This window comes from Gorilla gorilla, chromosome 3 (assembly GCF_029281585.2).
Source record: "Gorilla gorilla gorilla isolate KB3781 chromosome 3, NHGRI_mGorGor1-v2.1_pri, whole genome shotgun sequence".
NCBI lineage: Eukaryota > Metazoa > Chordata > Mammalia > Primates > Hominidae > Gorilla > Gorilla gorilla.
This window is the reverse complement of record NC_073227.2, coordinates 205,200,994-205,226,744: the sequence shown is the minus strand read 5'-3', so window position 1 is coordinate 205,226,744 and position 25,751 is coordinate 205,200,994. Positions and strand designations below refer to the sequence as shown.

The 25,751-nt window shown below is 44.3% G+C and overlaps 1 protein-coding gene and 1 long non-coding RNA gene across 4 annotated transcripts in view; one reads left to right on the top strand and one right to left on the bottom strand.

Annotated features, from left to right (window-relative positions):
* ENPP6 (ectonucleotide pyrophosphatase/phosphodiesterase 6) overlaps window positions 1-25,751 on the top strand; it is a 185,026-nt gene that overhangs the window by 67,549 nt on the left and 91,726 nt on the right. The window lies entirely within an intron of this gene.
* LOC129533104 (uncharacterized) lies at window positions 3,199-4,468 on the bottom strand. The gene is made up of 3 exons (XR_008679139.2): window positions 4,269-4,468; window positions 3,478-3,553; window positions 3,199-3,249 (listed from the first exon to the last, which is right to left on the bottom strand). It is a non-coding gene; the product is annotated as an uncharacterized lncRNA (long non-coding RNA).

The window sequence follows — 25,751 nt, the reverse complement described above, 5'->3', positions numbered from 1 at the left end:
CAGCTCACAGGTCCCAGGACCCTGTCCTCTCTCAGTTTCCTTTTACTTTACTCGCTCCTCCTTTATCCCTTCCCTTGGTTCCTCCTGATCTCCCTGACCTTCCTTTGTCTCACAGTGAAATCAGCTGACCTTTCAAGGTCGATCCTCAGCCTCTCCTCCCCCAACCTCTGTTGCTGACCCCTGGCTGAAGCCACCACCCTGACTGCCTGGAGCCTCCTGTACTCCAGCTCCCTCTCGCTGCCTGCCCCACAACTAGAGCAGCCCTGTTTTGAAAGCAGTGCCTGCCCTACAACCAGAGCAGCCCTGGGAAAGCAGTCCTGATGACACCACTCCTCTGTTCAAACCCTCCAGCGGGTTCTGTTGTACCCCAAGTGGAATCTAACGCTCTTGCAGACCTGGCCCTATAGGTCACCCAGCCCCTTCGGGGCCTCGCTCCCACCACCCTTCTCTTCGCTTGCTTGTGTCCCGCTGGGCATGCTTGAGCACGCTGCTCCTCCTGGCTGCTTCCCTTCTGCTTGTTCCCCAGAAAGGCCCAAGCTGGGCATCGCTGCATTCTTCAGATCTGCCCCACAAGGTCACCGTGGCGGATTCGTCTCCCCAGCCACCCCACCAGTGCTCTCTCTCCCTCTTACTTTCTTTATTTTCCATCACGGCACCAGATTATTTATTTCTGTCTTCTCCAAATAAAATTTATTACAGTGGGCCGGGCACAGAGACTGACACCTATAATCCCAGCACTTTGGGAGGCCGAGGCAGGTGGATCATTTGAGGTCAGGAGTTCGAGACCAGCCTGTCTAACATGGTGAAACCCTGTCTCTACTAAAAATACAAAAAAATTGAGCTGGTTATGGTGGTGGGTGCCATAATCCCAGCTACTTGGGAGGCTGAGGCAGCAGAATCGCTTGAACCCAGGAGGTGGAGGTTGCAGTGAGCCAAGATGGTGCCACTGCACGGCAGCCTGGGCAACAAGAGCGAAACTTCATCTCAAAAAAAAAAAATTACTATAGCGAAAAAGCATTATAATGATGATTAAGACATTCAGAGTTTCAGGGAAATGAATGATCACTTTGATGTTTGACACTTCTAAGCTAATAAGGAGGAGAAAAAACTACAATCATGCTTTGCTCATATGAAAGCAATTTGCATTTAGTGAACTGATTACCCTTTACGTCTAGTAATCTTACATATCTCAAAATGTGTCTTTCAGTTTTGTTTTAAATTTTGATTATAAGGTTGGAGTCAGAAAGAGGCCTGGAAGGAGAGTCACCTCCAAGGAGAGCTGTGTCAAAGTAGGAGATGAAAGAGACTGGGGATGGTGGGAGAAAGTTTAACCAGGTACCAGTGGTCAGCACAGCCCAAGGGAGAGCCTCCTTGTAGTGAAGATCGCTGAAGTCGAGAAAGTGGAGCCAACAGCCACGCATGGAACCAGGCACATGATTCAGAACCAGCGTGGAACACTGTGAGGACGGTTCAGGCCTAGGTGCGAGTGGTCTGGCTGTCGGACCTAGGGACGCATGTGGCAGCTTAAAGGGACTTGCACGGCCACCCTTGTGTTTTCAGCCTCTGTCCCAGGCTGCTTAGGTGGCCAGGCTATGTATGCCAGCATCGCAAGGAGCTACTTAGATGTTTAAAAATATCAGGCCACGTTATGGGCTAATTTGTACACCCCCAAAACCCATGTGTTTACGCCCTGCCCCCTAATATCTCCGAATGTGACTGTATTTGAAGATAGGATCTTTAAAGAAGTAATTAAGGTAAAATGAGGTCACTAGGGTGGGCACTAATCCAGTATCGCTGGTATCTTTATAAGGAGAGGAGATTAGGACCCAGACGGGCACAGAGGGAAGACCACATATAGACACAGGGGGAAGGCGGCTGCCTGCAGACCAAGGAGAGAGGCCTCAGAGGAAATCAGCCCTGATGACATCTTGATCTCAAACTCCCAGCCTCCAGAACTGTAAGAAACTAGGTTTCTTTTGTTTGAGCCACCCAGCCTGTGTTGCTTTGTCATGACAGCCATTGGAAAGCAATATAAACGGGATCATGACACTAGGCTGCTAATGGAAAAATGCAGGGTTTTTTTACACAGCCCACTTCCATGACCAAACCTACTCACTGAGAGTTTCTGGTGACTTCTGCCCTGAAATTGAGGCAGTCATGGTGTGTTAGCTTCCTAGAGCTGCTATAGCAAATTTGGATTCCCAAAGTCTGAAATCCAGGTGCGGGCAGGGCCGTGTTCTCTCTGAAGTCTCGAGGGCAGAACATGTTCTGCGCTTTCCCCCACCTTCTGGTGTCGCCAGCAACCCTCGGTATTCCTTGGCCGGTAGATACATCACTCCAACCTCTGCTTCCATTGTCACGGGGCATTCTCTGTGTTCCTCTGTGCTTCTCCTTCTTGTAAGGACACCAGCCATATTGAATTAGGGCCCACCTTAATGACATCATCTTAACTTGATTACGTCTGCAAAGGGCTTATTTCTAATAAGGTCACATTCACAGGTCCTGAGGCTCGGAACTTCAGTATATCTTCTTGGGGGCCACAAGTCAACCCATTACGCATGGTCCAGTGGAGAAAGTTATGGATTTAGTTGTCAAAGATCAAACTTAATCTATTCTGTCACTTTTTGACTTTCAGAATTTGAACAGCTTCTTTTGAGTGTTAATATTTTGTTTTGTTTTGTTTTAGAGACAGAGTCTCGCTCTATCATCCAGGCTGGAGTGCAGTGGCACGATCTCAGCTCACTGCAACCTCCGCTTCCCTGGTTCAAGCGATTCTCCTGCCTCAGCCTCCTGAGTAGCTGGGATTACAGGCACCTGCCCCCACACTTGGCTATTTTTTTTTTTTTTTGTATTTTTAGTAGAGATGGGGTTTCACCATGTTGGCCAAGCTGGTCTCAAACTCCTGACCTCAGGTGATCCACCTGCTTTGGCCTCCCAAAGTGCTGGGATTACAGGCATGAGCCATTGCATCCAGTGAATGTTAATATTTTATCAGTAGAATGTAGAAAGTAAACGTTACCCAATAGGCTTGCTGTGAGAACAGAATGAGCAAATATATGTGTAAACTCACCATTAGTAAGAGTGTACATATTACCCCCTTTATCAGTAAGGTGAGGCTGAGTTATGTTGTTGCAACAAGCAATTCCACACCACGTCTGTCTTAAAATAGCTCAGGTTTATTCCTCACTCATGTACGTGGCCTTGAGGAATGACCTCCCCTCCGATTTCCTCTTCATTCTGGGACCCAGGCTGCAAAAAGCAACTTCTAAATGAGACATGCTGCTCTCATGGCAGAGGTAAAAGATAAAATAGAACATTGTGATCATGGATAGTTTGGGCAAAGGAGGAGAAGTGAGCGTGGTCAGGTCAGAAGGAGGGGTGCTGAGCCCATTTGCCATCTGGGTGTGGGTTGGGGGTTACAGAGAATAGAGTGTGTAAAAAACATGTGCAATTGATGAAAGTCTATGAAAGCCATACCAAAGGAGAGTCCAACAGGCTCCTCCTCCCCTCCTGTTCCACTCCAGACATCACCGCATCTATCCTTTGTGATGGGCTGTAAGTGAGGGGGAGAGTTGAATTTGAAGGGCACCCATGAGGCAGAACTTGCTGATTGGCTGATAAGTGAATACGAAAGAAGAGCCTGAACAGATGCCACAGCTGCAAGATCTTCTGAAGTCTGAGTAAAGGGGCTCCCATTAGCACAGATGGGAAAGTTTGAAGGGCGATTAATCTCAGTGAGATTTATTTGGAAAAGTAATTTTCATCAAAGTATATTTCAAGTTGAGTAAGATATTCACTTGGCATTAGCCCTTTAGGGGATCAGAGACCATGTCTTAAAGGAGAGTTCAAGAAGCATGCAGAATACCACTGAGGCAGAGGAGAGAAATTGATCCTGTGGGTCCTAGTGGACCCCAGTAAATGGACTTCCTGTCTCCCTGCTTGCTACCCAGCTGGTAGAGAATATTTCTCACAGATGCACAGTTAAAATCTGTCTTCCCACCTGAATTAACTTTTGTCAACATTTTGTCATATACTTCCCAGAGACACCTAACAACATTTTTTCCACTTAAACTATACTCTCTGTAATGAGCCTCGATTAAGCTGCCTAAAGAAGCAGGCATGGTAGGCGAGGTGTCCAGCAATTGAAGCTAGAAGTGGGTAAGAGCACTACTAACCAGCCATGCCCTGAGGAAAAAAAAAATGTGTTCTAAGAATTTACTAAAATAATGTCTCCCAGCACGTTATTATTTAAGCTCCTATCAACCGACCTCTCTGCACTGAAGTGTCACTTTTCAAAAAGTATGTTTCTTTTGGCTTCCATGGTGATGAGAGGGTGTTCTGATTATACGGCATTCAGCTGCTGGAAACTTGCTCCATGAAGAAGGGAGTGGTTAGAGTAGGGGGCAAAGCTGTGAAATGTGGTGAAAGCTTTTGATTGTAATAACAGCAAAGGCGTTTCCAGAAGGCTTGTCCACGTGGAGCCACTGCGGTCTACACACCACGGCGATCTCACAACCTCCCCCCCGCCCCGCCTCCCTCACCCCAATGTTGATTGATAGGATCATGTGCCTCCTGCCAAGGCTTTGGGGATGGCTTGACCCCTGCAGCTCCAGCTCCTGCTCAGCATGAGTGCTGTGCCAAAAGTGGGTTAAAGGGCATTTCAGATTAATTTGGAGGGAGCCTGGCTCAGCAGGTTAACATTCATTTCAGAGACACCTTCAGCAACACCTGCTCGAGTTTCAGAGCCCCTCTCCATGAATAGGCCCATTGTGTCCACACAATAACCAGGCGGAGACCTGGGGCAGAGCTGGGGGTCCTGGAGGCCCGCGTGCAGTGTTTGACTCTTGTTGGATACTTTGCTTGGTCTGAACCGACTCCCATCAACAGCCCTTTCGATAGCAAGGAGAGAAGATCCAGAAGGCAGATCATGGGAGGATGCGTGGGCCACCTTATTTAGACAAAGGGCTGTCGGGGCTGAGAGCAATGGAACTTTGGTCCAGGATACTGAAGATCTTTACTTCTTGATGAAGGAACTACCCAGGGCACCTTCAAGAGCACGTGCATGGGAGAATGTGTGCACATGTCTGCAGCAGAACACTCCGGGCTGAGTGCTAGGGACCAGCAGCGGGCTCCAGGTGTGCCAGGAGGCCAGGTCCCCCGGGAGTCACCTTTGGTGGTGAGCAGTCTCATCCACTCAACCTGGGTTGCCCAGCCGATTATCTGCACAGGGCAGGCTGCGAAGCAGTGTGGGCCACAGGGCAGGGAAAGGGGGCAGAGGAGCCGGCTTCTCCTGACTGCCACCGTCTGCAGGCACTTGGATACATTACATCATCTTCCTGGGCCTGCACTCTCGCTGTTTAGCGTGAGAAGACCAGACAAATGGAACCCTGAGGTTGGTTGTGCATTTAGTGAGTGCGCGATTGATGTTAATTAGGTTCTGGCCACCTAGGTGTGCTAACCCCAACCGAAGCCAGAAAGGTTCACAGTGACTCGACAGCCAATTACATATGCTTGAATCCACCTTTTGTTGAGAGGCCTCCACGCACCACGGATCATGTAATTAACCAACACACAAGCAGTAATAACAGTGTGGTAAGGAAACGCGGTGATGGCTCGGGAGAGCAGCACACCAACAGATGTGCCGAGTGTGTCCGGACGTCCTTGGGACGCTGGTCAATGGGGTCCTCACTGCTTCTGGCATCAGATGCCAAACTTGGGAGAAGGCTTCAGAGCTCTCATGGGCAGAGGCTCTAAGGGTGTCTTGAACGAGGCCAGTTCTTGGCTGCTTTTATCGTCCTCCCAGATGAGTTTGCTGTCATCATCTAAGCCACCTTTCACTTTCTATTGGTCTGTTTCAGGGTGGGGTGGCACTGGGCAGCAGCAGGTGTCATCACTTCAGTCCATTGCATATGTGTATATCGCTTTGAGGAGGGAGACAGCTTCACAGTGGGCTTACTGATATTTGGCATGAGTGACTCCATTTTGAGACATTAGGAGCACAAATTATGATATCAGGGATGTGTGCTGGGAGTGTTCTAGGTGCTGGAAATACCACAGAGAGGTTCTTAGGGCCCACTGAGTGGGAGCAGACAGAAAGTGGGGGGACTGGGGTGGGCTCCCAGCGAGATGCTGTGTCCCTTGCCTTGTTTTATGATTACAGTAGCTCCAATTCGACCTGTTTTGTACATATGAAGAAAGTGCTCTATAGTTAATCCCACTGGACACTGATGGCCCCTAACAAGGACTGGCCTGAGGGAAGGGGGACGGCAGCAGACAGAAGTCCTGTGTCTGTGGATGTCACGGTGGAGACACCCACAGAATTTGCCTAAGTGGCTCCCAAGCCTTGGGCTCTCCTTCCAGGTTCTGCACACAAATCAATCACACTAGCCCATCAGCTCTGCCGCATGTCTAGCTTTCCCTGAAAGATCCTCTGTGTGTCTAAGGATTTGGCTTTCACAGGTGGACTTGAGAAAACATTCTTCTTTAAAGGTTGAAAGCAGCCACCGTACAGAAACGTAAATGTTTGGGAGAAAACCTCAAATATTGTGTTATTCAGCCACTCACTAGCAGATCATGGGCCTAGCCTGGAACCTGCTCCCCAGCCCACTTCAACCTCTGCCTGGCAGCCCAGACTCCTGACAACAGCCCCCCAGCCCGTGAGATATCTCATCACAGAGCCCACCAAAGAGGGAAGATGGGTAACTTTGAGGCTGGGGCACGTCAAGGCATCAGGGAGCCTGAGAGAAGACGCCTCGGCTCCAGCAGCCCCTGGAAAATGCTGCCACGTCACTTAGCCTGAGACGTTCCAAGCAGCGTGATCTGTGTGTTGAGTAGCCAGTTATGTTAAAACCATTCATGCGTGTTCCCTTGGTCTCTGGTCACATATGCTTCGTGGCATGGAGGCGGCCTCTCTCCTTCTCTGTTCAGCCAGACTCTTCCCAGAGCCCCTGCAAGGAGACACAGCCATTCAGGTCATCAGGGCCCCAGCATAGGGTACTTGCCAGTTGGAGGGAAAACATACCTTTGAAGATGCCTAAGAAACCAGGAATCATGGTACCTCTCTGGATGGCAACTGGACAGATGAGAGACAAGATGGGACACAGACATCTTGTTGCCTATGTTTTTGAACAATGTGGATTACTTACCTATTTGCAATATTAAGTGAAAAATTTATATCAGATCTAATGAGACTTGCTCAACTCTAGTAGAACAAGCAGACATTTTGTTCAACATTGATTAAATCCCCACTTGTGATTTAGGGAAATACATTCACATTCAAAGAGTTTTGAAATACATGTTCCTCAATCTAGTGGACCTAAAGTAATGTTTTGTGCTTTGGTTTGGTTTTCTCAGTCTGCACTGCAGACTTGCAAACGGTGACCAGCCAGGGCTCAGGACACCCAAGCTCGAGGTTTTTGTCACTATCCTTCTCTCAGTGCCACCACCTCTGGGAGCTGCCACTGCCCCTCTGAGAAGCAGGACGAAAGGCCATCTATGAGACCTCCCCTAGTGTGCAGCCTCGGAAGGGCTCCCATTTCGCAGGTGGGTCCCTGCAGGCAAGCCCTGTCCTTGCAGTAATCCCCACTACTGTTGGTCTACACTCCCTCAGGGGCAGTGGAGTGTGGACCGTCTCCACATTGGGGCCCAGTGCTTGCTCAGAGAAGACATTGATTTGTGTTTGTTGGACTGCACTGGCTCAGAGCCAGGGCCTGGGCTTTTCCCAACTCTGTGGCAGAAGCCTTGGGTTCCCCATCTTTCTACAAGGCTCTGGAGTTTTGCTGCCAAGCCCCGTCTGTTGGCTGAGGTTGCACTCTTTTCTAACAAACTGCCCAGTGCATCATATGCCTGTTTTGATCTCACTGGCTTCTGGATTCTTCTGGCCAAGCTCCATGGGCCTCTAAGTCCCCTCCCCTCATCTTCATACTGGATGCCTCTCTCGCCCTTAAGGCTGACAGCAACACCACTGCTGTGTTCATCCTGTTGTCCTGGACTTCCCAGCACCCAGAGCTATCCCTGGTGTTCGCTGGTCTCTGTGGGAGGATCTAATTCCAGGTTCCAGTTACTCCCAGTCTGGCCCATTCCCCTGCAGCTTAGCTGGCTGGCCTTGTCCCAAACCATGACATCCCTCCTTGCACATTTCTATGAGTTACTTTCATAGTCCATTTTAGCATGCATCTTTCTGTGTAAGATATAACACTAAAACTATATGAATGAGCTTGGGAATATGTAACAAAATCCACTACACCCCAATCCAAATTTCCCCCAAAGGCATTCAGAATTACAAAATGCCAAAAGCAGAGGATGACTTAGAGATGCTAGTGCATTTGTGTTATTGTGCAGGACACAGAGGCCAAAGATGCAGATCCGGAACCAGATAAAGGGAGAAAAACCACACCAAGTGCAGGTTTCCAAGCCGGGGCCAGCATCTGGCATCCCTTAGATGATCAGGGATGGAAGCCCAGGCATTCTCTTCCAGCCCCTCTCGCCGTGTACCCAAGTTGCCCTTTTTGCCTGAGCTCTCGACCTTATTCTGAGTACTCTACTCTTTCAATTCTGAACTTCCCTGGGTTGCTTTTGCTTCTTTCTTCAGCCTCATTAACATCTCCCAGGAGGTACAATCTGAGATGGAGATGAGATTCAAAGCAGTGTGAGAGAGAGAGAGAGAGAGAGAGAGAGAGAGAGAGAGAGAGAGAGAGAGAGAGTGGTGCATGTGTAGATATCATCAACAATTTGGCCCAGGAGGAGGTGGAGCCACGTAGAAGATTGTGGCTGGTTTCTGGACTCAGCTTGGCCATCCTCTCTATTTTCTAGTGCCGTGAATAATAACTGAAGACTGGCTGCTTACACCCTTTACATAATCCCATCAAGCTCCGATGGAACAGATAAGAAAAGCACATTCCAAGGAATTCACTCTCAGCCTGTGTCAACATGTATTATAACGTCCAGCTAAAAGCTAAAAGAATCTAATAAAAACAAAGAGACTTTACCCAATCCCCAACCACCTGTTTGCCTGTTCTTTTGAACTGACTGGCTAGCTGTGGGGGGGGGGGTCTTGAAAGCTGACCTCATGAGATTCCCTCAGGGGACATCAGACTGATCCCTAACCCTCAAACCAGAGGACCATCAGGGTTCTTGCAGCCAGTTGTGAGACGCCTGTTGGGATGGAATTTAAACCATGATCTCTTCACCTCTCCCTTTTCACCTCCTGGTTTTTGTTGGAGGCCTCTCTGGGAACTCTCAGTCCTTCTCTTTGTTGATACCATCTATTCTTTCTGTAAGAGCTTTACTCCCATCCTCCCCCACACCCACAGCCCAAGCCCTGGCTTTCCTCCACCTGTCTTTCTCTTTCAAGCCAAAATAAGATGCCCTCCTTCCAAAAGGCTTTGACATGTAGATAGTAACATTTCAGAGATGGATGGTGCCTTGAGATCTTGTTATTTTCATTCACTTGCTAACTCCTTTTCCACTTACTGTCTGAACCACAGATTTTGGTAATTACGCCAACATATAGTATTGACATACATAGTCATACATTGCATTCATACATGAATAATATCCATTCAAGGATATACTGAATTTCTACTTTGTAAGAGTTCTTAAGATGCCAGGACATGGCCTCTGTCCTGAACAAGCTTGAATTAAGTTGAAGCAATTAAATATGTGTCAAAATGAATATAATCATCGTACAGGATAGAACAGGCACAGGGGAAGCACAGCTCATTTCTGAGAGTGTATGTGAAGAGGGAAGGTTCGCTGAGGCGACAGTTATTTGAGTAAAGCCTGAAGGATCCGGACAGCTTGAAACCTGGAGGAAGGGCCTCGTGGGTGAACAGCATGGCACAAGCCAAGGGGCAGAGATGGGGTGACAAGGAGCGTTTGAAGACCAGAGCTGGGCTTTGGGATGATGACTGTGACATCTCTGAGCAGGGCAAGTTTCAGGGCCAAGGGAGGCCACTCAAGTCTAAGTTGAAAATGATGGAGCCTGGGGGTTGAGTTCCCAGGGCCAGAATGAACCTCAGGTCAAGCAGTTGATCAGCTCTGTGGAGAAGGACCTGCGGGACCGGCTGGATGTGGAGGATTAGAGAGAAAGAAGTCTTGGGTCAGATGAGAGTCTAAGCTAACCCTAGGGGAAGATTAATAAATTACTCTGTGTGTACAGTGAATTCAAGTTCACAGACTTGGGTGTATAAGAAATACTGCATTTCTCAGTTTTTATTTAAATAAACCTAAATCTATCCATGATCCTTGAACACATTCATCTAAGTGAAATCAGCCAGAAACAAAAGGACAAATATTGTATGATTCCACTTATATCAGGTTACCTAGAGTGGTCAAATTCACAGAGACAGAGCGTAGAAGGCGAGTTGCCAGGGGCTGTGGGGACGGTGAATGGGAGTTAGTTTTAAGGGGTACAGAGTTTCCAGTTTAGGATAATAAGACATTCTGGAGCTAGACGTGGTGATGATTATACAGCAGTGTGAATGTACTTAATGCCACTGAAGTGTGCACTGAAAAATGGTTAATCATGTCCTTTGCAGGGACATGGATGAAGCTGGAGACCATTATTCTTAGCAAACTAATGCAAGAACAGAACACCAAATACCACATGTTGTCACTTATAAGTGGGAGCTGAATGATGAGAACACATGGACACATAGAGGGAAACAACACACACTGGGGCCTATCGGACAGCGGAGGGTGGGAGGAGGGAGAGGATCAGGAAAAATAACTATTGGGTACTAGACTTAATACCGGGGCGATGAAATAATCCATACAACAAACCCTCGTGACACAAGTTTGCTTAGGTAACAAACCTGCACTTGTACCCTTGAACTTAAAAGTTACAAAAAATCAACATACAAAAAGAAATAAAAAATTAGAAATTAGAAATTTTTAAAAATGGTTCAAATGGTACATTTTTGTGTTACGTATATTTTACCATGATAAAAAAAAAATCTGACTCTGACTTCCAAGCCACTGGGCTTATCAGCATTTCAGTTTTGATCACTGCTGGTTAGGTGCGGGGCGTCTTTTTCCTGCTGAGGTCTAGGAAAGGTCCTTAGGTCATAGGCAGTCCCACGGAGTTGGGGCAGCAGCACTGGTCATTGCTGCACACTTGGTCCCACCAAACGCCCATGTGCCAGTCCATGTGTCTCCAGAGATCAGGTTCTGTGGCTTTGGGCTGGACAGCCTGGTGCCATGACGCCAGCCTTCCCCATTGTATCTCACAGACATCAGTCGTCCCGTGTGGGTTCTGCCACCAAGCAGGGCATTGTCTCCTACACTCCCGGGACAGGTTGACTCCTTCTTTTTCCTCCCTGGTCTGGGAAGAAGACTTCTCACCAGGGCCACCCTCGCGGGTGTGACCTGTGCAGTCCCACAGGGGCTCTGTGCTTATTAGGACCCTGTGCTTGGTTTAATGCACTGTTGTCACTGTTTTGAAATTCTTAATAATTTGTGGATGAAGGATCTCACATTTTCATTCTTCACTAGGCCCTGCAAATTATGTAGCCTATCTTGCCTTCTTGTCTTCTCTGAAAGGCATGTGACTTTCTTCCCTCCCTGCCAGAAACATTGTCACGATGTGCTCAAATGCACTCAGGAGGGGTGCATCCAGCAGTCATCGTGGCTGTTCGTTGCTCCAGAAACACAGGAAGATGAGGGGGAGCACACAGGGAGAAACATGCTAATTAATGCGCAGTGAAACATCTCAGTAGAGCATCTCAGTGAATCGTTTATATTCTTGCACTGCGACGCTTGCAGGACATTCAGGTGGCGACTTCTTAGCAGCCGTGAAGGCCTGGAGATGCTGACCGAGGAGTGGGAAATCATCTGAGTAGATGCAGGAAAATGATGGTAAGAAAGAGCAACCTCGGGGACCATGCTCACATTCAGTGGGCACAGTGTGGAAGAAGAGGTATCAAAGGAGACAAGGAAGAGGCAAAGAGCTATCAGGGAGCGTGGCAACAAAGGCCAAAAATAACATTAGGATCCCAGCAAGGCCAAAGCAATCAAAGAAAGACAAAGCTTCTAATAGAAGAAAGTCCGTACTATCAAACTGAACAATTAAAGAATATAAGAAATGAAAACACCCTTAGGTTAGGGGATTTGTACCTTAGCAGCAGAGTTTGCGAAACCCCTAGGGAGCTGGAAAGGAGGAAAAATGCTTTGTAGGTAAATTCTGCATTTGGAGCTTTGGAGGTTGGTATTGCCTACGTAGCTGGGAATCTGGAGAATGTAACCTAATTTCCATATGCTAATTAGATCCCATATATGGATCTATAGTGGTGATCTCAATTGATCTTTTAAAATGATTACTAATAGCTTTATTGAGGTATAATTTACATGTTACAAAATCTAGCCATTTTAAGAGTACAACCCAGTTATTTTTAGTATATTTACAGAGATGTGCAACCACTGCCACAGTATACTTTTATTTAGAATATTTTTATCACCCCAAAAGGAAACTTTGTGCCCTACAGTTGCTTCCTATCCTCACCTCCAGCCCTAAGCAGCCTCCAACTCTGCCTTTATAGATTTGCCTTTTCTGGACATTTCATACACATGGAATCATACAATATGTGTTCTGTTGGGTCTGGCTGCTTTCATTCAGTAACTCTAATGATTCTGAGGTTCATTCATGTTGCATTAGTATGTTTCTCCTTTTATTGCCAACTATTGCACTGTGTGGATAGGCCACATTTTGCTTATTCATTCACCAATCGATGAACATTTGGGTTGTTTCCACTTTGTGGCCATTGTGAATAATACTGCTGTGAACATTTGTGCACAAGCCTTTGTGTGAATATATGTTGTCATTTCTCCTGAATAGATACGTAAGAGTGAAATTGTTGCATCATAGGATAATTCTGTGTTTAACATTTTGAGAAATTGCCAAACCATTTTTCAAAATGGCAGCACCGTTTTACATTTTCACCAGCAATATGTGAGGTTCTGACATCTCCACAACCTCACCAACACTTGTTATCATCTTTTTAAAATTAGAGCCACTCTGATAAAAGAGCCATTATTGTCTTTTTTATCAAAGCCATTCCAGGGTTATGAAGTGGAATTTCATGGTTGTTTTATTTGCATTTCCCTAAAAACTAATGATGTTGAGCATCTTTTCTTTTCATGTGCTTGTGGACTGTGATAATTTCTTTGGAGAAATGTTTACACAAATCCCTTTACTCATTTTAAAAATTAAATTGTCATTTTATTTTTAGTTGTAGGAGTTCTTTCTATATTCTAGATATAAATTCCTTATGGGATATATGATTGGCCTATATTTTTCTTCCAGGCTGTGAGTTGTCTTTTCACTTTCTTCATGGGATGTCTTGCTGTACAAAAGCATTTAGTGTTGATGAAGTCCTATTTATCAACTTTTCCTTTTACGACTTGTACTTTTTGTGTCATAACTACAAAATAATTGCCTAACCCAACATTGTGATGATTTACTCCTATGTTTTCTTATAAGACAAAGAAAATTTCTAGCTCTTACATTTAAGTTTGTGACCCCTTTTGAATTAATGTTTATATACAGTGTGAGGTAGTTGTCCCTGCACTATTTGTGAAAAAGACTATTCCTTTTCCATTGACTATTTCTGACAGCTTTGTCAAAAATCAATTGATCATAAATATTAGAGATTATTCTTGGGCTCTCAATTTTATTCCAATAATCTATTGATGTTTAGGTTTATCCTTATGGTGAGATCAGACTATCATGATTGCCACGCTTTGTAGAAAGTTTCAAAATCAGTATACATAAATCCTTTAATTTGGTTCTTTTTAAGATTGTTTTGGCTATTCCAAGTCACTTGTACTTTCATATTAAATTTGGGAAGAACATGTCAACTTTTGCCAAAGCCAGCTGGAATTTGGATAAGGATTGTGTTGAATCTGTAGTCCAACTTAGGTAGTATTGCATCTTAACAATACTAAGTCTTCTGATCCATGAACATGGGCTGTCTTTCCATGTATTTGGGTTGTTGCAGTTTCCTTCAGCAATGCTTTGTAGCTTTCAGTGTACATTTGGTACTTCTTTTGCTAAATATTGCTAAATGTTTTATTCTTTTTGACGTTAATGTGAATGGAATTATCTTCAGAATTTTATTTTTGCAGTATATAAGCTGTAATGATCTTCCTACCTTACTGAATTTGTTTATTAGTTAAAAGTTTTTTGTGTATTCCTGAGGATTTTCTGCATACAAGAATATACAAGATCATATTTTCTGCAGATAAAGGCAGTTACTTCTTCATTTCTAATCTTGATGCCTTCAATTGATCTTTACAGTCACCTTAGGAGTTATGTACAGGCATTTGACAGATGAGAGAACTTTCATCTAGAGAAGTTAAGTGCCTTGCCTGAGGTCAACTAGCCAGGAAGTGAGTGGATCAGGACCAGAACAGAGGGCTTCTGCTTCCCCCTCCATCGCTCTGCGTTCTCAACACACTGCCTCCAGTTGGCAGAGTCAGGATCTGAGAAGACAATGGATGGCCTATCTCTGTAGCACTCCCATTGTCTTCCTTTATTACAAGTAGCCAGATTCAGTCAAGCAGGGAGCAGAACGTACATTTCCCAAATGTCTACCGTATTTTGTGCTATGCTCAGTGCTAGGCACGTTCAAACACTATTCCAATTAATCCTCATAAAACCCTATAAAGTAGTCACAATTGTTTCCATTTTACAAATGAGGAAACCAAGGCTCTGAGATATTAAATTACTTGTTCAAGATTACAGGGCCCATAAATGGAAGAACTATGAGTACAAAATCCTGTGCTCCCCACAACATCGTGCTGCCTCTTCCTTCTGGCTTCTAAGGAAGCAGCTCTCAGGGCCGCCATCCTGCATAGGCATCTACGTGTCTCTCCCTTAGACAGTGATCTTGTAGCTGCATTATGCACATGGCATACGCCTGCACACATAGACACCCACAGTACATGAGCCACTGCCTTTCCAGGCTTCCTTCAGACTAAGCAACCTCATGGGTAACTATTTTTTAAGCCCTCCTTTGTGTGTCTCAATGGACAATGTGAACAATAAGCGCTTCTGGGGTTGAGTATAAAAGAGAGGATTCAACATCAGACACTTAGCTACTTATCTCAAATGGTCAAGGCTGCACAGTTGTGAAAAATGGCTTAAACAGGCCTCTTTTGATAAGTCACATCTGGGATACTGCCCCAGACCACCAAGATGCAGCTCTGCAAGTTGCTTCTGATTATACTTGGTTATGGGGACCTGGGAGGGCATGGTGGTCCCAATGAGGGCAGGGTCTGACTCACCCTACATCCCACTCAGCGTGTCTCATGCTCCCTGACACTTAGTAAGCACTCTATAAATGCCTCCTTGTATATGTTTTAAAGTTTCTTGAAGCTGCTGTATCCTAAATAGTTAGCCAGCTTTCCTTTTTAGCTGTTCTCTTCCCCATCTCATTTCCACTCCAAACAGAAAAGAAATTCCTGCTGCCAATCTATCAAGGGTGATATTTTTAGTCTTAGAGCAGATGAAACATCCAAATGAAAATGAGGGAGATCAGCTCAGACATATCTCCCCGATTCTCTCTGCTCTCTTCTCCCCAGTGACAGTCCACACACAAACCAGGATAAGTTCTAGAAGCACAAAGCAGAAATGGAAGGAATTAAGTATTTTGCAAACTCTGTCAAATATTGTGAGGGGCAAGAAGGCACCATACTTAAACTCTATGGTTTACCTTTTCACTAAATTCCAGATCGGTGAGTAATCCAGTACTCTGGTGGTTTAAACAACTTCTTTTGTATTACCCAAGAGATATTAGGTTTGAGAGTTCAAGCCACTTATAACAGAGAGTCTGGAAAAGTTCTCAGAGACGGCGGTTCCCTGAGGCGACATGGTGTGTGGTAGAAGGTTTTCTATTTTAGCACCCGTGCTTCCAGGTGGTTTCACGGTCAGCAAGAGAATATGATTTTTAATAACATGAAATAAAAAGGCAATGCTTCTGCCAAAATGAGATTACCTTGTATTTTACTCAGCCATATTTTATATTTTCTCAGTTCTTTGCCAAATCCAACCACTTGTCTCCTCACACGAGTTCCCTTCCTTTTCATGCTCACATGCTGATCCTGGGCTCTGGCTGGCTCGCTTCTCTCCATCTCTTGGAGATATTCATGGGAGGAGAGTCAGGATGGACCAGAAGTGGGAGACACGGGTTCTACTCCAGGCTGTGGGGAGATCTAAACCTTGTGGCTTCAGACAAAGTCTCCTTGGGTTCAAGTTGCTTTTCTTTAAAAATGAGGACATTAAGGACTCCACGGAGTTTATTTGAACATTCCTGCAGGGTCCTCTCTTTCTTCTGCCCTTCTGGCCTCCTCTGGTCTGTTTCCTCCTGAGGCTTCCTGACCTTTGTCCGTGGAAAGGCAGGACTGTCATTGGTCAGGAGCCCCGTTCACTGCCAGTGCTGCGGACTCAAACCGGAGCTTCAGCATTGCTTAGCACTGGAAGCCTGTACATGCTTACCTTTACTTTTTAAAGCGTGAATTTAGTCTTTATATACCCCTTTCCCTAGATGAGACTCAAAGTTATGATTTAAAAAGAGGGAAAGTGGCCTGATTTGAGGTAGGATTTGTGGGGTTAGAAATCTAGGCCAGGAATTTCTGTTGAAAATCACATCTTTCACTACCAGTTTCCCTGAGGGACAAAGTCTAATTCTTTTTGGGAACTATCTAATGGACACCATCCCCTCTGGTTTCAACACAGCACCCCTGACTCAGAGCCATGGCCAGGAAAGGAAGGCGGCTGAGAGGAGAAATCCCCTGGCATAAACATGAGGAACTATTTGTTATATCACCTCCAATCCACTTTCCCAGCACGGCCCAGCTCTCTTAGCGTGCAGAGCCACTCGGCTCCAAGCCACAGCCCCAAAGCACTTGACAGACTTGAATGGTCACCCTGGTGGGTCACAGGTGGAAAGTCCAGGAAATTACATTTTCAAAGAATGGCAAATGCATCCACTTGCTTAATCACCTTATCTGTCATTTTGCTTCCTAGGAATCTTTCTAGATCTATTCAGGTTCAAGTCTAAGTGTTAATAGGGCCAGGGTTTGACTTCTTCATGGAAATCAGTACCTCCTCCGTCACATAAAATGCAAAGCTGGTCCTACCAGTGGGCCCAGGGGATTAACAGTCAGTCTCTCACGTGTGAGCGTGAGACATCTTTCTCTTGAATGAAGCCTCCCACATTTAATTGGCAATACATTTTCCTGAATCTTTTCTCAGAAGACTTGCTTCTCTCTCCAGCTAAACTGTTCCTAAATCTGTAGCCGTCTGGAGCAATGTGGCATCGTCTCCCCACGTGGCTTCTGAACCAGCTTTCCCCCTCACGTGAGATGCCTGTGTGTGGTCTCATGGGGCTGATTCCTAGCAGCCATATGCAAACACAGCGTGGCAAGACTGTGACACAGCTTCAGGACAGAAGCTTTGAGTCGTGTGCCGACCCTTGACTCAAGCAGAGCATGGGACCCCAGATCGTCAGACAATTTGGGGGGATGGGGGTGAAAATGGCAGTTGGTGAAGAAATTACCTTCTTTGTTTGGAACAAAAACCTAGGACAATATTTTCTTTGGTTGAAGGAACTGGGTTAACAACGTACATTGTAGGTCTTGGAATATACCCCACAGACGCCAACCTCCGTTGATGTTTTTCATAAAGAGAAATGACTGGGAAAGGCTTCAGGCACAATGGAAACTGACAGGACTTCTAGAATTGAAACATAAACATAAGGATGGAAACAAAACACCCCTGGGTGTGTTCAACCCATGGGCCATGTTATACTCTGTCCTGGAATGGTCTTCTGTAAGAGCATGCTACCATAAAGGTAACACACAGAAGCTGACTCCAAGAGGCCTGTGCTTCCATACATCATCTATCGTGACTCTAGCATCCAGTCTTAAACCTTATTTTAATTAAAGAATGTATGCTCCAAGAGCAGGACTTCGTCTTGTTCTGCGCTGTATCCCCAGCTCCTGGACAGTCTGGTTCATTCTTCATTCATTCATTCTTCATTCAACAAAATATTTTCAGAGCTTGCTATGTGTAAATAATAGGTGTCTATTCATTCATTTATTCAAGAAGTATCTCTTACCTTCTATGGAGCCAGAGATACTCTTCTAGGCCCTGGAGATACAAATGAACAAAACAGGGCAAAGTTTCTACCCTCCTGAAATTTACATTCTTGTGAAATGTTGCAGACAAATAACACATAAATATAAACAATGTCAGGTGGTAATAAATTCTATGGAAAAAGTTAGACGAGGCACCAAGAATGACCACAGTGCCATTTTACCTAGAGTGGTCTGCAAATGTCTTTCTGATAAGATAAAATTTGAGCGGAGACCTGAGCAAGGCCCTGGAGCTGGCCTGTAGATATCCGAGAACAAAGCATTCCAGGCAGGGAACAGCGACAGCTCTGAGGCAGGTGCATGTTTGGGATATTGGAGGAAGCCAAAAGCCAGTGTAGCAAGAGCAAAAAAGGAGCAATGAGAGTGGCAGTGAGGTCTGAGCGGTGTGCAGTGGTGTGGTGGCCTTCACGCAGTACTGCCCAGATCTGCTGCAGGGAACAGAGTCAGCTGATGGTCCCAGCTGCTGCTCCTTTAAGTCCATCACCTTGGTGCCAAAGTTTCACTTCTCCCAAGCTGACCCTGACCAATGACCGAGCAAGGTCAGGCTCCTGGTGCAGGCCTTTTCCTCTAACAGGTGACCTTGGCTCAGCTTGAGGATTCCCAGCAATCTGGTCAAACCTCCTTAGATTTGCAGACATCCTTTCTACCCAATCCTTTCCTTCCGCATCTCCTCTCACAGATGCCAGACCTTACAAATGGGAGATTTTATGGCCTACTTCTGCTTCCTCCCCTCCCTCTGTGTGGAACGAGTGCTTTCTTAACACATTTCTCTTATGTTTAACCTTGTCTTGGCGTCTGCTTCTTGAAGAACCTGAATGGACAAGAGGCCGCGGCAGGTCCTGTAGGTCGTGGCGCAGACTTTGGATCTTATTCTGAGTGTGGGGCTCGCCTTTGGAGGGTTCTGAGTAGGGGGGTAGTGTGATAAGACTTTCATTTTAGAAAGATCACTCTAGCACCGGGGCATGGAGAGCAATGGCCAGTGAGGCTGAGGGCGGAAGCAGAGAGACCTCTAGGAGACTTCAGCCCAGGCCACGGCGGGGCAAATGCATGAACTGGGATTCCACTACTGATGTCATCCTCTACCCTTCCTGCTCTTCCTAAATTCACTCAAAACCTCCTAATGGCCAGACCCAAAGACATCTCTCAAGATCTCTCTGTGTATTTAACCTTTTGACCATTCCTGCCTCCTAGAAACTGTCTCTTTATTGGGGCCCAAGTTTTCTCCTTCCTCTCAACCTCACCTTCTAGAACCTCCCACTGACTTCTCTTTTGCTGGCCCCTTTATATTGGAGCTCCTCAGAGCCTGGTCCTTATTTCTCTTTCTTTCTTGTTCTCTCTTCTCACCTTGTCGGTCTCATGCACATTTATTGTTAATTCCCATTGCCACCACCCCTGCCCCCAGAAAACTGCTAATCTACTTTGCATCTTTTTAGCTTTGCCTTTTGTAGATATTTTATCAAAACAGAATCATTCAATCTGTGGTCTCTTGGGTCTTGATTCTTTTACTGAATGTACTGTTTTTGAGTTTCATTTTCATTCACATTGTAACATGTATCCATAGTTTTTTCCTTGTTTACAGCGGAATAGTATCCCATTGTATGGCTATTCCTCAAGTTTTTATAATAGAAAATTTCAAAGTACAAAAACATTGAAATAGTATCATGAATATCTATGTACCCTTTATGAAGTTTCTCAAATTGTTAAGGTTTGGCACATTTGCTTTATTTAATCGCTGAGAAATATAGGTTTCTCTTTTGTTTCTGCTGGACCAGCTGAGGGTAAATTGCTAACACCTAACACTTCACCTCTAAATCCTTCAGCATGGGTAAGGGTAAGATATTCTCTACACAACCACAATGCTACCCAACAAACTTAACATTGATTCAACAAATCAACTAATTAGATTATTTGCCATATTTTCAGGTTTTCTCAATGGCCAAAAAAGAATCCCTTAGAACATTATTTGTAATCTAAAATCTAATCAAGGTTCAAGCAGTACGTTTGGTTGCCATGTTCCTTTGCTCTGCATTAAGAGAAATTGTTTTGTCTTTTTGTTTTGTATTTCGGTCCTTCATGATGTTGGCAATCCTACAAAGCCCAGTCAGTTGTCTTGTACAATATGCCACATTTTGGATTTGTCTGATTTTTTTTCTTCATGAATAGATTCAAGTTAAACCTTTTTTGTCAAGAATACTACAACTTTTTTTTTTTTTTAATCTAAATAAGGACAAGGTGTTCTGCAGGTTAAAGAGGGTGATGAGAGTGAAAGGACCTTGGGGTCTGGGCATGATTCTCGCAAAAGGACACGGCTCCTCCTCCCTGCTACCCCACACAGAGGCTGAGACCATGTGGCTCTAGAGCGCTGGCTGGGGTATCCCCACAGGTTTGTGTTTTGAGGTTCACAGGGTTGCGTTGTCCCTCATTTGGTTGTAGATGTTGCCCGTGGGATGTTGTTTCTGGTGTTTGTCTTTATGGGAGGGTGTGAATTTAGTGACATTCAAAACCTATGCAAATCAGGATGCTTTTGCGAATGAAAGAGGAGGTAAGAATCATGACAGGAGCAACAGGTGTAAACCAGGACTGTCCTGGGCAAACTCCACCCATGACCCTGTAGTTCTACTCCTGGCTACTCTGAAGACAGGGATATTCTGTGTTCTCAATCCAGTTTAGTATACATTTAATACAATTTGACCTGCATTTGTAAAATATGCTATATTTACTTATCTCAGGATTCATACAATTCATCGGTTCAGAAAATTCTGTGATTATCTCTCATAATATTGTCCTACCTCTGTTGTCTCCAGTCTTCCTCCCAGCTGTCTCATTAGATGTGACACAGCTCCTCTCCTCCCGTTCCTCCTGTCTCGCAGCCTTTGTGTCAGCTCCCTAGGGCTGCTGTCACACACTCCACACACTGGGTGGCTCAGACAACAGGAATCCACTGCCATGGTTCTCGAGGCAAGAAGTCCAAAATCAAGGGTTTTGCCTTCTCGGTGCTCCGAGGGAGAATCTGTTCTATTACTGTCCTCCAGCTGCTGGTGCCGCCAGAATTCCTTGGCCTTTTTGGGCCTGTGGACCCATCACTTCCACCTCTGCCTCTATTGACATGTGACCGTCTCCCTTTCTTATAAGACCTCTTGCCATTGGATGCAGGACCATTGGATCATCCAGGACGACCTCATCCTGAAACCCTTAACTTAGCGACCTCTGCTAAGACCCTTCTTCCAAATGAGGTCACTTCCGCAGGTTCTGGGTAGACATAGGTTGTGGAGCCACGATTTGCTTTCCCTCATATTTTAATCTCTTTCCCACATATACTGAATTCTGCATTATTTTTTCAATTACATCTTCCAGTTCATTATTTTTTCAGCTGCATTGGTTCTGCTATTTAGCTTACTACCAAGTTTTTAACATTATTATATTCTTAATATCCAGAAATCTATTTGATTCTTAATTCTACATGGTTATTTCTTATAGTCTCTTGTTCCTTGCTAATTTTGATTCTATCTTTTATTTCTTTAAACACGTCATAAAGCTTGTCTTTTATTCTAAATATAATCATTCCAAACTTAAAGCTCTTGGTGCTAAATCTGTGGTTGTCGTTTCTGCTGACTCTCACAGTGACTGCAGTAGTTAAGATAAAACTTACCGCTGTTCACTCACACTCTAACATCTCAGTGGTTTAACATGCTAGAACTGTTTCCTCCCTCACATGATGTCCAGCTGGTGCATGGAGGTGGGGCTCGCTCCATGCAGTCATTCACAGACGCTGACGGATGAAGGCTGCACCATGTCCAACTTCCAGGATCACCCTGAGCACCAACATCCTGGGTAGACAGGGAAAGGAAGGCTCTGGCAAATCGCAGGGGAAGCATCCATGGGCCAGGGCTAGAAATGGTGCATTTCACTTCTGCCTTCTTCCCATTGGCCTGAGTGCAGTTCAGGGCTTCACCTAGATGGAAATGTGGCTAGAAAATGCTTCTGCTGGTGAGGCAGTTGCCGAGTGTTTCCCAGCAACATCTGTTCACAGTGGAAGGACAGCAGAACACACTGGTTGAGAGCTAGCCACCTCTGCCATGTGACTTATTGATACGCACGTTTGGTAAAAAACTTTAGCTCATGTATGATTGAACTTAGTCTGTGGGAAGCTTGGGGACTTAAATTGAAACTGTCCTGAAAAGAGGATATTCATTTGCTTCTCCAAGAAAGAAGGAACACCACCGACCTAGTGGGATCACTTGTGAGCTTGGCAATATTTTTAAAACTCTTGTGTGTGTGTGTGAGTGTGTGTGTGTGTATACATGCATGTGCATGTGTGTTTTATCCAAGATCTAGTTGAATTGTAAAAGGAGAATTCTACCTACAGAATATCTAATCTCTCAGGCTCTACATCCATGTTCTTAACATACCTGTCAATGGTGGGAAGTGTCTACGCTTACAATATTCAAGTTTAACCTACTCCATCAGTGGTGCAAAGGATGCCAATCTAAAATTAAAAGCTATTTACATATTTCTACATACTCAGTGTCTGCCTAATAGAATCAGATATCTGATTATGTTCTATTCATCTGATTATCTGGCTTAGAACTAATAGGAAGCATGAATCCTTCAGTGCAATAGCATATACAAATACGGCATGCACATCGTGCAGGCAAACATTGCGCTATGTTTCCATAGCACCTTTCTTCCAAAGAGCTCTCAAATATTTTCATATTTATAAACTCATTTAACCTTCAGATTTCATAATTTGTTGGAAAGAGATGACATTCTATTTTATTTTATTTTATTAAATTCTAGGGTACTTGTGCAGGATGTGCAGGTTTGTTCCACAGGTAAACGTGTGCCATGGTGGTTTGCTGCACCTATCAACCCATCACCTAGGTATTAAGCCCTGCATGCATTAGCTATTTTTCCTGATACTCTCCCTCCCTCTACATTCCCCAACAGGCCCCAGTGTGTGTTGTTCCCCTCTCTGTGTCCATGTGTTGTCATCGTTCAGCTCCCACTTGTAAGTGAGAACATGTGGTGTTTGGTTTTCTGTTCTTGCATTTGTTTGCTGAGGATAATGGCTTCCAGCTTCATCCATGTCCCCGCAAAAGACAAAATCTCATTCTTTTTTATGGCTGCATAGTATTCCATGGTGTATATGTACCATGTTTTCTTATCCAGTCTATCATTCATGGTCATTTGGGTTGATTCTATGTCTTTGCTATTGTGAATAATGCAACGAACATCTGTATGCATGTTTCTTTATAATAGAATGATTTGTATTCTTTAGAATATATACCCAGTAATAGGAATCCTGGGTCAAATGGTATTTCTGGTTCTAGGTCTTTGGAGAATTGCCACACTATCTTCCATGATGGTTGAACTAATTTACACTACCACCAACAGTGTGAAAGTATTCCTATTTCTCCACAGCCTCCCCAGCATCTATTGTTTCTTAACTCCTAGTAATCGCCGTTCTGACTGGCATGAGATGGTATCTCATTGTGGTTTTGATTTGCATTTCTCTAATGATCAGTGATGTTGAGCTATTTCCCTTATGTTTGTTGGCTACATGTATGTATTCTTTTGAGAAGTGTCTGTTTTTATCCTTTGCCCACTTTTTAATGGGTTTTTTTTTCTTGTAGATTTGTTTAAGTTCCTTGTAGATTCTGGATATTAGATCTTTGTCTGATGGATAGATTGCAAAAATTTTCTCTTCTTCTGTAGTTTGTCTGTTCACTCTGATGACAAATTCTTTTGCTGTGCAAAAGCTCTTTAGTTAAATTAGGTCTCATTTGTCGATTTTTGCATTTGTTGCAATTGCTTTTGACGTTTTCATCATGAAATCTTTGCCCGTGCCTATGTCCTGGGTGGTATTGCCTAGATTTTCTTCTAGGGTTTTTATAGTTTTAGGTTTTACATTTAAGTCTTTAATCCATCTTGAGTTAATTTTTGTATGAGGTGTAAGGAAGGGGTCCAGTTTTAATTTCCTGCATATGGCTAGCCAGTTCTCCCAGCACCATTTATTAAACCAGGAATCCTTTCCCCATTGCTTGTTTTTGTCAGGTTTGTCAAAGATCAGATGGTTGTAAATGTGCAGTCTCATTTCTGGGTTTCTATTCTGTTCCATTTGCCTATGTGTCTGTTTTGTATCAATATCATGCTGTTTTGGTTACTGTAGCCTTGTAGTATAGTTTGAAGTCAGGTAGCATGATGCCTCCAGCTTTGTTCTTTTTGCTTAGGATTGTCTTGGCTATTCAGGCTCTTTTTTGGTTCCATGTGAATTTTAAAGTAGTTTTTTTTCTAATTCTGTGAAGAATGTCAATAGTAGTTTAATGGGAATAGCATTGAATCTATAAATTACTTTGGGCAGTATGGCCATTTTCACAATATTGGTTCTTCCTATCCATGAGCATGGAAGGTTTTTCCATTTGTTTGTGTCCTCTCTGATTTCCTTGAGCAGTGGTTTGTAGTTCTCTTTGAAGAAGTCCTTTACTTCCCTTGTTAGCTGTATTCCTAAGTATTTCATTCTCTTTGTAGCAATTGTGAATGGGAGTTCAGTCATGATTTGGCTCTCTGCTTGTCTATTGTTGATGTATAAGAATGCTTGTGATTTTTCCACATTGATTTTGTATTCTGAGACTTTGCTGAAGTTGCTTAACAGCTTCAGAAGCTTTTGGGCTCAGATGATGGGGTTTTCTAGATATAGGATCATGTCATCTGCAAGCAGAGACAGATTGACTTCCTCTCTTCCTATTTGAATACACTTTATTTCTTTCTCTTGCCTGATTGCCCAGTCCAGAACTTCCAATACTATGTTGACTAGGAATGGTGAGAGAGAACACCCTTGTCTTGTGCCAGTTTTCAAGGGGAATGCTTCCAGTTTTTGCCCATTCAGTATGATATTGGCTGTGCATTTGTCATAAATGGCTCTTATTATTCTGAGTATTTTCCATCAATACCTAGTTTATCGAGAGTTTTTAACATGAAGGAATGTTGAATTTTATCAAAGGCCTTTTCTGCGTTTTTGAGATAATCGTGTGGTTTTTGTCATTAGTTCTGTTTATGTGATGAATTATATTTATTGATTTGTGTATGTTGAATCAGGCTTGTATCCCAGGGATGAAGCCAACTCGACTACAGTGGATAAGCTTTTTGATGTGCTGCTGAATTCAGTTTGCCAGTATTTTATTGAGGATATTTGCATCTATGTTCATGAGGGATATTGGCCTGAAGTTTTCTTTTTTTCTTGTATCTCTGCCAGGTTTTGGTAATAGGATGATGCTGGCCTCATAAAATGAGTTAGGGAGGAGTCACTCCTTTTCAATTGTTTGGAATAGTTTCATAAGAAATGGTACCAGCTCCTCCTTGTTCCTCTGGTAGAATTCAACTGTAAATCTGTCTGGTCCTGGGCTTTTTTTGGTTGGTGGATTATTTATTACTGGCTCAATTTCAGAACTTTTTAATGGTCTCTTCAAGGATTCACCTTCTTTCTGGTTCAGTCTTGGGAGGATGTATGTGTCCAGGAATTTATCCATTTCTTCTAGATTTTCTAGTTTATTTGCATAGAGGTATTTATAGTATTCTCTGATGGTTGTATGTATTTCTGT